Here is a 13488-nt window from a genome sequence, read left to right as displayed (position 1 = left end):
TTTCCTTGCAGCACGGGGCAAACATTGCAGCGATAAACCGGAGGTGGCGACCCAGACCAGCTTGCGGCCGGCTTAGGAAATGTCAACTATGGCCTGTAGACGGAGTTCAATAAAAACCCTGAAATATTTCCAAGGGGTGGAATAAAATAAAACGCGGTGGTTTGACATGAATAACGAAAACAAATTAAAAGACGAAAGAATATAGAAAAACACAACGAGATAGAAACCGATTAAACCAACTAAGCACAAATAAATATGGCTCTTAGTATAATATATGGGATCAATTGATCTGTATCAAGCGGCAAACAACTCTCGGTGAGCTCTGGCATAATTAAAGTTGCATAAGTTTCCTTGTTAACGCGACTGTTCTCCAGAAATAATCTTTATATCATTTTTTAGTGGCAAATAAGACAGTAAAAATAAAGTTAGGGTAGACCGAGGCTATTCGGATCGGGTGAGTTATTCGGATCAAGCTAAGCAATACGAATATATCTCGGTTATTGTAACCAAATGACAATGAAAGAATTTGGACATAGCGTCCCCATCTACCGTATGTCATAATAGTAAAATTACCGATATTACAGATTGCGTGGGTTGACTGCTAAAAATCGATATGTGTGAAGATCGTACAAGTTACGTCTTAAATAAATGCCTGATGTAATATTCTTCCCTGCGTTCTTATTGTTTTTTCTCAAAAGGTAAGCTATTCATTCATGTTCATATGTTATATATTTATTAATCAAATGTACAGTAAACAGAATTAAAGCGCAATAAATTTCATTTTGTATGTTTTTGTACTTTACTTTGAGTAAATATCAAATTAATAAATGTGAGGTTAAACGGACCGACGCACAGTGGTCCCAAATCCCGATCTAGCTAGACAAAAATATTTTTTCATCGCATTTGATGCAAAAGGGTCACAATGCAATAAAAAATATACATTTATTTTAGCCATTGTTACAGAGTTTTTAAAACAAATTTAATTACTAATAAAATGCCTACAGTATCATGGTTCGGTTAAGACATAACGAAGTACTTATTTTAAGTTATTAGTTAAAAATATTTTTTTAACATAATATAAGAACAAAACCGAATGACATTTTTTTTTATGAATTACTGGCCGAGTCGCTATCGTCACTATTATTAAATGGGAATGTTCCAGCATTGGCTATGTTAACAGACTTCTGTATTTTCTTCGCTAGAACTTCTGGAATCGATAATAATTTTAAGACATCGCAATGTGTTGTTGATATTTTGGCATCATCCCGTTTTCCATGTGACCTCGAGCTGATTTGAGTTGTACGAGAGAGTTCTTGTGGATTTCGAGAGTTCAGAACATTTAATTTTTCTTTTTTTGCTTTTTGACGAGCATAAACCAAATTCTTTTTCTAGTCTACCACGTAGTCCCTCATCACGCGTCTCTACAGGAAGAATAAAAACTGCGTTAAGCCATTTTGCGTGTTTAAACTTCAATTTTAAAGTACTTCTTCCAACTCCGACTTCCGAAGCCATTATCAAATTATTAAAATAAACGAAGGGATTTTTTCTTAAGTAAACTATCCTCGAGACTTTTAAAACTGTTTTTCGTCAATAAATATTTTATATGTTCATAAACACACTGCCGTACTGCAGCACAATTCAACTTTGACGTGCCCTTTACTTCTAGAATCTCCAAAATATCCAAACGATAGATTGTAGGTAGAGGCTCTGTAAAAGACAAAAGAGCAAATTTGAGCAAACAAATTTTATAAGATATTATACATAAAGAATGGTTTTATATGAAACTAGTTTTGTTTGGTGGTACAAATCGGTACACGATTTTGAAAGTTTAATCAAACTTTGGTAAATAATTGTAAATATTGATACTTTTTTCACGATTTTTAATTAATAATGAAAGTAATTTTGAATCGGCAAATTATAAAATAATTAAATCAATTTAAAAGAACATACAATATACTTCAATTTCCGTATGTGTGTAATTTCTCTCAGATTACAAATAACAACACTAACGATCGAACAGCGTGCACACCCGAAAGCGACTGACCGCTGGGCGAAAGATTGGCACATCCGAAGTGTCGTGTTTACAACGTTGCTACGTATCGCGCGTATTGTTTTAATTTTTTTTATCGTTGTGAACATAATACTATGGACATTTTTCAATGTTGTGAGAATATTTTTGTACATAAATAAAAACATCGTTGAAATCTTTTTGTCTAGCTAGTTTCCTCTAAGGGGACCATAGTGCGACGGTAGGGGGGCTATTTGGATCATATTTTAATGCTTTTAAAATTCGATGCGTTAATTGTTTTATATTTTTATTTGAAACAGATGGTGCGCAACTATGTGAAAAAGACGACTAATCAATCATGATCGAAAATTGCAATGGATGAAACCGTTAGGAAAGTAAAATCCAGTGAAATGGGATTACGCAGTGCTGCTGTGAGCTACGGAATCCCATACACGACAATTTTAGTTGGCACATCCTCCTGAAAAGGATGTACCAACTAAAAAGAACTCCCGCGTTGCAAAGGTGCCAATTTTTCATATTACATCTCCAAACGTTTCCAAATTGCGTAAAGATACTGAAGAAAAAATAAAAGCCTCGAACGCAAAGGAAATCAAAAGATCTCTCGCCAAAAACCGCCCAAAATTACAGTTCAAAGGAAAAGGTACCCCGGGACTTAAAGTTAAAAAATCTTCCGTAACAGCTTTTTCATCGGCTGGGGCTTCAAGAAAATGGTTTTGCATTTATTGCAATGAAGCTTTTGTACATCCTCCAAAGGAAGATTGGATTCAATGTTCTTCTTGCGAAGAATGGTGCAACGAAAAATGTTACGACAAGAAAGTTTTTATTTGTGCGGTGGGTAAGCCAATAAGAGTGTAATAAGTGTCATGATACTTTCATAAAAGTTATGGGTTCTAAAACCTATTTTTGGTTTTTGTTTTTTTTTCATACTTAACTATTTTTTCGGGTTTGATCCGAGTAGCCCCACCACTGATCCGAATCACCACATATATATATGTGGTGATTCGGATCAGTGGAGAGGTCTACAGTAATAGTCATATGTTTTTTTTTAAAGTTACTTTATGTTATGATCTTTAAAATTAAAACATATAAAAATGTCAAATGCTTAATATTAAATAAAAAAAAATTTCGAAAATGCATTAGTTTTATTTTTTTTTAAGAAAACATAAAAAATGATCCGAATAGCCTCGGTCTACCCTACATGTATTCAGCATAGTTACGTAATGTAAAATAATAAAAAGCCCATTAACTTCGGGTGAAACCAGTTAGAAATTACTGGTGTTACAGCATGTTGAAGAACATCAATATAGTTTTTTTTATGTTATGCCTTACAGAGAGTCGTTAAAATGAAAGAATACACCAAAATAATTAAATATTTATATTGAGGGATCAGTAGGATTTATAGGTCCAATTAGAAGTCCGAGCCGAACCCTCTGATATGAAAATATCTGGAGTCGGTGAATTATTTTCCCATTTGATCACTGATGATTTGACGTGTTGTTTATGTATTTATTATGCTTATATAATGCACTTGCATAATGTGGATTCAATAGATGATCATTTGTAGAAAAGTGTGTGGAAGGGTTTAGTTTTTCCTGTGGGGAAAATTTAACCCGGAGAAAAAGTCGGAAAAAAAAAATAGTATGGACAAATGAAGAGCTAAGAAAACAGCAGAGCATCAATATTAATAAAATCCAGGAAAGTGTACACAAAGCATTGAAGGACAACTTACAATAGTCGGTAGATAATAAAGGAAATTTTTTTTCGTTTTTATTCGAGGATACCTCTTCAATGCATATTTGTTCCCTTGTTCCAGGAAGGAAGGGGATTCAACTTTTTAATAATAAAATACTAAGACAGCTTTAAAATCGTCAATGGTAAGTGGTAAGTGACATCCCTTAAATTATTATTAATACATGTTTTAGGCATAGGCAGAGCATTTTTGTTCCTTTTCATGAGCTGTGACTTATCATTAAAAAGATGAATTCGGCTCATGGAGCAAAAGAACCTAATAAACAAATTATTTACCTTTTTTATTTGAATACTGAAAATTACTCCTAACCATGCGGAACCAAAATGACTATGGCAACTACAGTATAATATGTTTTGGGGTAAGTTAAGGCTGGGGTACGTTGGAGGCTGAAGAAAGTGGGGAAAGGGAGGTTGGGAAATAATTATCTATTCAGATTTGTTCAGACATCTACTTGTTTCGTCATATTGCATTAAATTATGCATTAAATACAGCGTATTTTTTCAATGCAAGGTGATACCCATTAATGTAATATTAATCATTGAAGAAAAAGATAATGGTAATAAATCTGAAGGAAATATTGGTTTATTTATCTTTTATATATGTATATTTTCTTTGTCTTTAAATACAGCGTATTTTTTCAATGCAAGGTGATACCCATTAATGTAATATTAATCATTGAAGAAAAAGATAATGGTAATAAAACTGAAGGAAATGTTGGTTTATTTATCTTTTATATATTTATATTCTCTTTGTTTTTAAATACAGCGTATTTTTTCAATGCAAGGTGATACCCATTAATGTAATATTAATCATTGAAGAAGAAGATAATGGTAATAAATCTGAACGAGATATTGGCTTATTTATCTTTTATATGTTTATATTTTCTCTGTCTTTTTTAGTTTCATGTTTCGTCTAGATTTATTAGTATTATCTTGTTCTTACATTGATGGATATAACCTTCAAAAGTTTATTAAAAAAATGTTCCGATAAAATTGAATACTTGTTTAATATCTTAAGATTTATAATATTCCCCAATTTGAAGCATTTGCTTGTGGGTGGAAGAGGAGTGTACTTAATTACTGTACCTAAAAGAGATTTCAACAACAAATTTGCACGGAATTGGTATCAATATTGATATTTTCAATATAGCTGACTAAGTAATGTAATAAATAAATTATTATCTAATTAAAATAGTAAATTATGTAAGTAAGGGAAGCTGTTATACCTCGGGCTTATTTTCAGAATTTGATTTTTCATAAGTTACTGGTTATGGGCAAAATCGACAACTTTTGTTCGTTTGATTTTAGCATCTTTTGAACACGTTTTGATTCATTTTTGGAATTAAATATCATGATAGTTATGGTAACTTTAGACATCCAAAATAATAATCACAAGAATTTATTCCAGAATGTATGCAGGGGTAGTGCAATGCAATACATTCCATATTTGAAATAATATACATAGAGTTATAAAAATAATAATAATACATAGGTGATTTCGATAGGCACAAAAAAGCGGAATTTAAGTGAAAAAAGATAAAATATAAACACAAAAATGAGTGTAAACAGCCGTCTATGGAGGATATTTCCACATCTCCCATCTCCAAAGGGCTGTCAGAGGGGACTCCATCCAGGCAACCATGGCAGTGATGATTTTGTTACTTGATTGGCGTAGTCTGTGCCATAAGCTTCCCATGTGATGGCGGAGAAGCGTTCTGAAAGAGTGTACTCGTCCTTCCAGTAACATTTTTGTGGCGCTGCAGTGTCTCGGTAGGCAGAATAGTCGGCGATAAGCATTATTTTAAGCGACTTTTAGCTTAAATGGAGAACTTGGGTCCAAGGAACTGCAGGTGTATTGTTCCGCAAACATAGGAGGGCTATACCTTAGACATCATTTTAAAACATGTAGTAATGGGTCATTTAGATATGCTTATTCAAAAAAAAGATTATTAAATTCACAGGTTTTGTTTAATATTTTTTTTACAATAATTATACACACTCAGTGTAGGAAACGAGTTGTACTTGTTTATGATCGGACATGTTCGGGATAAAACCCGTTGGCTATGTGCAAGGTACAACGCCAAAGTAACAAAAACAATTAAAAGTTTTTTTTTTTTTGGTTTTCGGTTAGGAATGGCATAACAACCCAATGTGATTTTAATCTAAATTTTAATTCAATTACGCAATTGACATAAATATTTGAATTCAATATCTCAATCGTATTACTTTTCATGCAAGAAATTACATGGTAAGAAATATATTTACAAAAGAATGAAAAAAACTTAATTAACGAACTTAAATTTTCAAAATAACTTCACATACCCAAATAAGCGTGCCGTCAGAGTGCCGTCTCCGAACAATATTTTATTTACAAATTTTGAAAATCGCTTCATATAAATAAGCAAGCCAAGTCTTCAAAACACTATTGTCAATTTCAAGATAAAATGGTACGAATATTTAAATCTATACGTGTTCAAGAAACTACACCTTATTCTAGATACCTACGCAAACTTTGTGGAAATATTAATTCAACTTAATAGATAACATAATACAGAGAAGATCAAATTATTCAAAAAGCTTCAGTATATTTTTTATCTACCTGTGTAGTAACATCATGAATAATTCAATTCAACAATTCTTGAGAGAACAATTATTTGCTGTAACAAAATTACTTTCCGCTATCGTCCACAAATCTTTGTCGCGAGTGGGATTTGTGTTCATATAATAAAACATTCATTGCCGTTTCCATAAAGAATGCAGTACGAAGAGAAACGTCTATAAATAATCCAAATTAATACCAAGGTCCAAGATATTTTATAAATTTACTGGAAAAGAAGCAAGCGTTCTCGAGTACACCATAACACTGTTAGTTCTGTGAACATTAGATCTCGCGTCTAAAAAAGTTATGTTTATAATTAATTTTCTCTAATCTAATAAATCAAAACCAAAATTTCCTCTGCGATCTTAATATTTGGAAGTTAGTACCTAAATACTAATTATAAACCATAAATTTAACGCATTTTTTTTTTAAATTTCAATTAAGGAATTATAATTTTTTTAAATAAAACGTCACTATCATAATGACGATTCTTTATTAAAACTTTCTTCAGGCAGGTAGAAACCAATATATACAAAAATTCGAATAAGTAAGTCCAAATAAACACGACAATTTCACATTTGAAAAGATAATCTGTACTGAACTAAAACGGAAATGGAACGTACAAACAAATTTACAGTTAGGCGAAATGCAAAACGGTCGACTTAAAACATGACTTCAAGGCTATGTTAACAAAACGCTAACAAAAAGTTAGATATCGAAAAAGTTTTATGCATTGCTTTTTCTGCTAATAATTAAACTGATTTTAATGAATTGTGTGGTGACTGGTTGGGCGCGTTAGTTTTACTGTAACAACTTTATCTAAGTGGGTGGAAGGATAAGTCCGAAACGCCCCAAGAAGAGATAGCTTCATCAAGGGAATCAATACATACTATTGTCTAGATCTCAAGTGCCAGAATAACATGCGAATACGGGGTTGAAGGAAGGACTATATGCATTTCATCAACTGAGCCTACACCTTACAGAGAATTGACGCGATGGTTAGTGTACAAAAATATTGTCAGTCTGTTTCTATCTCTATTTTTTTATAGAAATGCAATAAATAAACGTGCAAACTAAGTTGAACCTGCATTAAAAACGACGCCTCACGTCGGTTGCAAAAATTAAGACCTTTCTGTGGCAGGGGCGTAGCACCGGTGCATAGTCGAGATGCACGCCAAATGCGCGCCTAACACTTGTACACGGTTACCATTTTCCATATGAGAAAGGGCGTTTCTACGACTCGATATTGATATCAGCAGTTCGGCTGTGGAACGATTTTCCGGCTTCTGTATTTCCTCCTTCTTCTATTTCGTCTCTTCAAGGCCCATATTCACTCCTTCCTCTTCTTAATTAGACCCTCCATACAGCATACCCAAATACATTTTTATGCTATTAAAAAAATTATGTTCTTTTTACTAGTTTACAGATATTCTATAATATTAAAATAAAGTACATTTTTCAATAAAGCAAATATATTTGACAAAATTTTTTAGGTTGGTAGGTAGTGGTAACAATAATGAGATAGAGGATTATATTTGGGTGAGGTGACTAATTATTGCACGACCTTTTTGGATGATCGATTTTTTTATCAAGATTTTGTATTTGTTAATATTATTCGATTGTCTTGTTTTTTCAGGTAGGTTATTGTATATTTTAGACGCCATGTATTTGAAATTTCTTTGACCAAATGTTGTGTATTAATAATGTAAAGTTGTGTATAATTACCTCGATAGAAAAAAATCGCAAGGTATGCCTTGAAAATGATTAAAACACATCTTGTTCTGTTTATTTACCGGTCATGGGTTTGAAGCAGAACACAAAACATCTTTAAATGCTACTTTACACATATGTCGAGAGATTTTCGCTACTTTTGAAATAAGTCATGTTTTGTTAAATATTTTCGCTTCTGCATATTAAATGTAATCGTTGTTTAATGTTAGCGCGATCCCTCTAACGTTTGTACTTACATATCTCATTTTCAAACCATGTTATTCTTCATTTTGAACGCTTACTACGGAGCCTTAAAAATATTATTTTTTCACCAAATGCATCTTGAGAGTCCCCTTACTACTCCACGGTATTTTTCAACGATAGATAAGCACGTTTATGTATATCGGTCATACGCGAGCGGCCTAATATATATAGGTAAAATTATGGTACTTACGTTACATTACAGGCCCGGGTGCCTGCGATGGGAGAGATACGGCAATACTCTCGGCGATGGTGCTGTGCGCTTAGTATGCGCGCAGTTTTCAGGCGCACGGGACCACTCATTCTTATGGCGAACGAAAGAAAACTTAAGGGTGCGCAGGAGCGCCGAGAAATTTTAACGATAGGTATTTGTAAAAATTATTTCTATTTCGTTCATCTCAGCGGGGACAGCAAAAGCGATATCGGTGTATTGGTGAACCCCAATGCGTGTGTGTGCGTGGCTGCAGGTGCAAGCACGAATCGTCGCGCCGCGCCCTATAGCGACTTCGCGTCATATTATCGCGATCAGTTCTTATTATTTCATTTACTGTTATTCATTTATTCCAAAAATTAAGTAGGTGCCTAGGTACATATTCGTAATAAAATAGCGAGGTCTACATTATTTAATATTGTATTGTACTTAACTTTATAATTATTATTACTTACTACAAATATGTACGTAGATACATTTATTTTGCCTCCGTGGTTGAGGGGTAAGGCTCTCGACTTCGAGTCCGGAGGTCTCGGATTCAAATCACGGCGTGCGCAATTAAATTGATTTTTATTAATTTATGTTGTTTCACAATATTAAAAATAATATTCATTAAAAAGAATATTAATTAAATATAATATAAAATAATTGTCTGGAGAAATAATGATACACGCGGCGACTTAGTTACGGCCAAATCAGCTATCAGCTTACAGGGTTTTGTAATACTAGTCCAATTAAGTCGCCAATTGGGGAATCCACAGTCTCACTGGCTCCAGACGGGAGCAGTTCGGACTCTTGTGCGGTATTCACATAAAAATTCACGTCGAAACTCGCAACTAGAGCGCCTGCTGTTCGCTCATCACCTCAGTCACATCGCGACTTGTGCGTAGTTATATATACATGTGACTGCCTGCTCCGAGCTCATCTTCTGCACACGCACAAGTAAATGAGACTTGTGGGTGCGTGTATACAGGTTGCTGCACACATAAAAAAGGAGATATCAAATATAAAGCACGAACACACCAACTGCACATTTTCCGATTTAAAATTTGTGAAGGAACGACGAAATGGTCTTCTAAGCCAGTATGTTTTCGAGTGCAAAATGTGCAATAAAATAGAATACGTACACTCCGAAGACCCGAAACGGAGAATGTCTATAAATACTGCTGTCGTCGAAGGAGTGATGTGTACAGGAAATGGGTATTAACAACGGAATGAAATTTGTGGGGTTTTAAATATGCCAAATATGGATTGTAAGACTTACACGAACATAGAACAATGTTTAGCGCCAACAATTGAAGAATGTGCCTTAGAAGAAATGATCGCAGCTGGTGAAGAAGAAAAAAGGCTAGCCATTTTAAACGGTGACGTAGACGAGGGTGGCTATCCTTTGGTAACGGTGGTTGCAGATGGCTCCTGGGCAAAGAGGTCGTACAAAAGTGGATTTAGCTCCTCATCTGGCGCAGGGTGCATAGTTGGACTACGAACTAAAAAGGTTTTATTTCTGGGAGTGCGAAACTCATACTGCTGCATATGTGCTAGAGCTACTAAACTACACATAGTTGCTTCTGAGCACAGGTGCTTCATAAACTGGCGTGACAGTGCTAATGCCATGGAAGCCCACATTATAGCAGAAGGGTTCTCGAGAAGCATGGAAATGCATGGATTAAAATTTAACAAACTAGTTGGTGATGGCAACTCCAGCATCATGAAAAAAATAATGCAACAAATGCCATATGGTCCTAACCTTATAGTACAAAAAATAGAGTGCAAAAATCACTTACTCCGCAATTTTTGCAACAAAATGAAAGCACTTGGAAAAAAACCAACAACGCTAAAGGCTTTGTACCAGTTAATATAAGGAAAAAGGTTGAAGCAAACGTTTAACGCATGAGAAGAGCTGTAGTTGGAGCAGTAAATTACAGGAAAGAGCAAGAAAACACACTACAAAGTGATAAAATAAAATAAAAATTGAAAATGGACATAAAAAATACCGCAAATCATGTGTTTGGTGATCATAAAAATTGTGCATCGTACTATTGCAAGCCGGAGAAGTATACTGATGATCCAAATTTAGTAAGCGATCATCGAGATTGTGGAATATGGACTGATATCCAACAATTCTTATTGTCTCTAATAGCAAATGCAGAAAGTCTTATTATTGACGTGACAAATAACACTGTGAAGCAATTCAACAACGTTATCGCCAAATTTATAGGTGGAAAAAGGGTAAATTTTACTACAAGAGGATCTTACCAAGCAAGATGTTTTGGAGCAGTAGCTTCGTGGAATAGTGAATTGGCAACCCATTCAAGAATACAAAAGAAAATCCAAGGCCACAGTCCCAGCAAATACACGAAGCACTTTATAGAGAGAAAACGACGTTCGAAGGAGAATACACAAATGTGTCGAAAAAAAAAACTAAAGTATAATGAAAATACGACGGAAAAAGGAAAAAAAGTTACAGGGCCCGATGAAAGATATGGTCAATTGGAATTAGAACCAGATATGCCACCTGAAATATTTGAAACGAAAAAAGAGGAATTTCTCAAAGAATTATCTTCAACGAATAAGGAAGAGCTCGAACGGAATACGGTAGGCCAAAGCAATAACAATCTGTGGGCAATTGAAAGACGTAAGCGGATAACGGCGTCTAACTTTGGAAAAATATATAAGCTTCGGCAAAAAACTTCAGTTACGGGAGTATTAAACTCTTTACTGTACTCACAATTCAAAGGAACTATGGCCACAAATTATGTTATAGAGCAATTTAAAAAAAAAAAACAAGTTTGCAGGTATCCGCTTGTGGGCTATTTATCGATAAAACCAAAAACTTTTTAGCGGCAAGTCCGGATGGCCTTATCGGTGAGGATTCTATACCTAATTGAAATTAAATGCCCTTATAGTATGGCAAATATGTCACCAGAAGAGGGAATTGCACAAAAGATAATTGATTACTGTAAATTGGAAGACCATTCTTTGACATTAAAACGGAATCATAATTACTTCTACCAAGTACAAGGCCAGTTACATATTACTCGTCGTAATTATTGTTATTTTGTTGTGTGGAGTCCAAAAGGTTTGCTGTATGAAAAAATTGAGAGGGACGATGAAATCTGGCAAAAAATCGTTCCACTGTTAGAAAATTTCTACCACCAATGCCTTTTACCAGAAATAATTGACGGTCGCATACCAAGAAATTTACCGGCGAGGGAAAGGTCTGGACCATAAATTATTTTAATTTCATTGTGTAGATGTTAAACAGTATTTTTTTTTACAATAAAGCGTTTAAAAACAAAAAATATTAGATCATTGAAGAAGATTGAAAATGTCAAGTGATGTAGGAGGTATTCCCAAAAGTGCATTTTTCTGTAATAATATAACGTATTAAAAAAGTTAAATAAAAACTAAACTAGTTATGTGTATGTACCTAATATGTAGCACAATAAACAATATGGTGCCTCTTATACATAGATTTCAATATTCATTTGTGTAATATGTTATTATAATAACATAATCGATTCAACAACATGTGGTAGATGCATGTACCACTGAACATACGCTGTACCAGCATTCCATCAAACGATCAGTGGTGTATGTACTTACCATCACACATTTTCTTGTAAAATATAATTTAAAAAAAAAAAATCTAGAACAATATATTTAGTCAAATATAAAAGTTTTTTTTTGGTTCAGTAGTTGTATCTTAAAAAAAGTGTCCTATAAAGGGATAATATTATGTTGAGTACAACCTTCAAAAGTTATCAAAAAATATTTTAATTAATTTTTGTGTTCCATATCCAACTCGGCAATACGGAACGGAATCATCTCGGGGTCTGTCTGTAACAGGTGTTTTTTTTTAATTTTTTTTTCCATTAATTTATTTGACGTAAACAAATTAAATTTGTCACAATAACTTTAGTAAATAAGCTCGGTAAGTATTGGCACACTCAAGATAAGTCACCAAACAGAAAAATAATTTAAAAAAAACATCGATAACTCGGGACATGACAACACTAGTGGACTAGTGTATCGATATAATTATTGAGAATGTCACATCACTTCGTTGACTGTATACGTATTCAACAAAACCCTCTCCGCCCCCCCTCACCCCCGAATACTGAGAGAAAGGGACACATGCACCCCAGCCTGATAATACCTAAATAAAATTGTCAAAATCGAGGTTTTGTAGTCCTCATTTTTCTACTCCAAAACTGAACCGATTTCCAAGATTTTTTTTACCAAATGTATTGGAAGAAAACATTCTATGTCTGTACGTTTTGCTTTTTTTAAAAATACATCGTCTTATTTGTATACTGAACGTTTGTTGATGGCGTTAAAAAAAGGCAATTTTAACAATTTTTGAAGGGTTATAACTCCTATAAAAAGTAACTTATAAAAAAAATCAAAACGTACCGACACGCTTGCGGTCAATATTCATATTATGTAAAAAAAATATTTTCTCTAGTGTCAAAATCCAGAGAGGGAAATGAGGAATACCTTTGTATGGAAAAAACACCACCCGGTTTCCTCTTAACGTTATGCAAACGAGAATACGGCCGGAATAATGGAGGATAGACCGGTGCAATTTAAGCAACGGAGGTTAGGAATCTGAATTTTGTTATATATTTAAGTAACTACCTGACCGCACGAGTTTCAAAATATTAAAAAAGGGGTTAGTCACTCCGCGATTCATTGCTTTGCTATCTACGTAACTACTAGATACGGGTGCAGTTACGCAGAAATGTTTCGGGCAGCAAACTGAAGATTGTCCCGATTGTCCACGTTCTGATAGGAATGTCCACCAGAAGAAGAAAAATTGGATTTTTATTCACAGTTAAATATAAATTCCTCACCTCCGTAGCTCTTAATGAAAATTACATTGCTAGAAATTGTTCACAGAACGTGCTGTGAAAATATCATAATGCA

Source organism: Hesperophylax consimilis, chromosome 2, assembly GCF_061612785.1.
Source record: "Hesperophylax consimilis isolate HC1 chromosome 2, BYU_Hcon_1.0, whole genome shotgun sequence".
Classification (NCBI taxonomy): domain Eukaryota; kingdom Metazoa; phylum Arthropoda; class Insecta; order Trichoptera; family Limnephilidae; genus Hesperophylax; species Hesperophylax consimilis.
The sequence above is the reverse complement of the archived record's forward strand: the minus strand, read 5'-3'. Positions refer to the sequence as shown.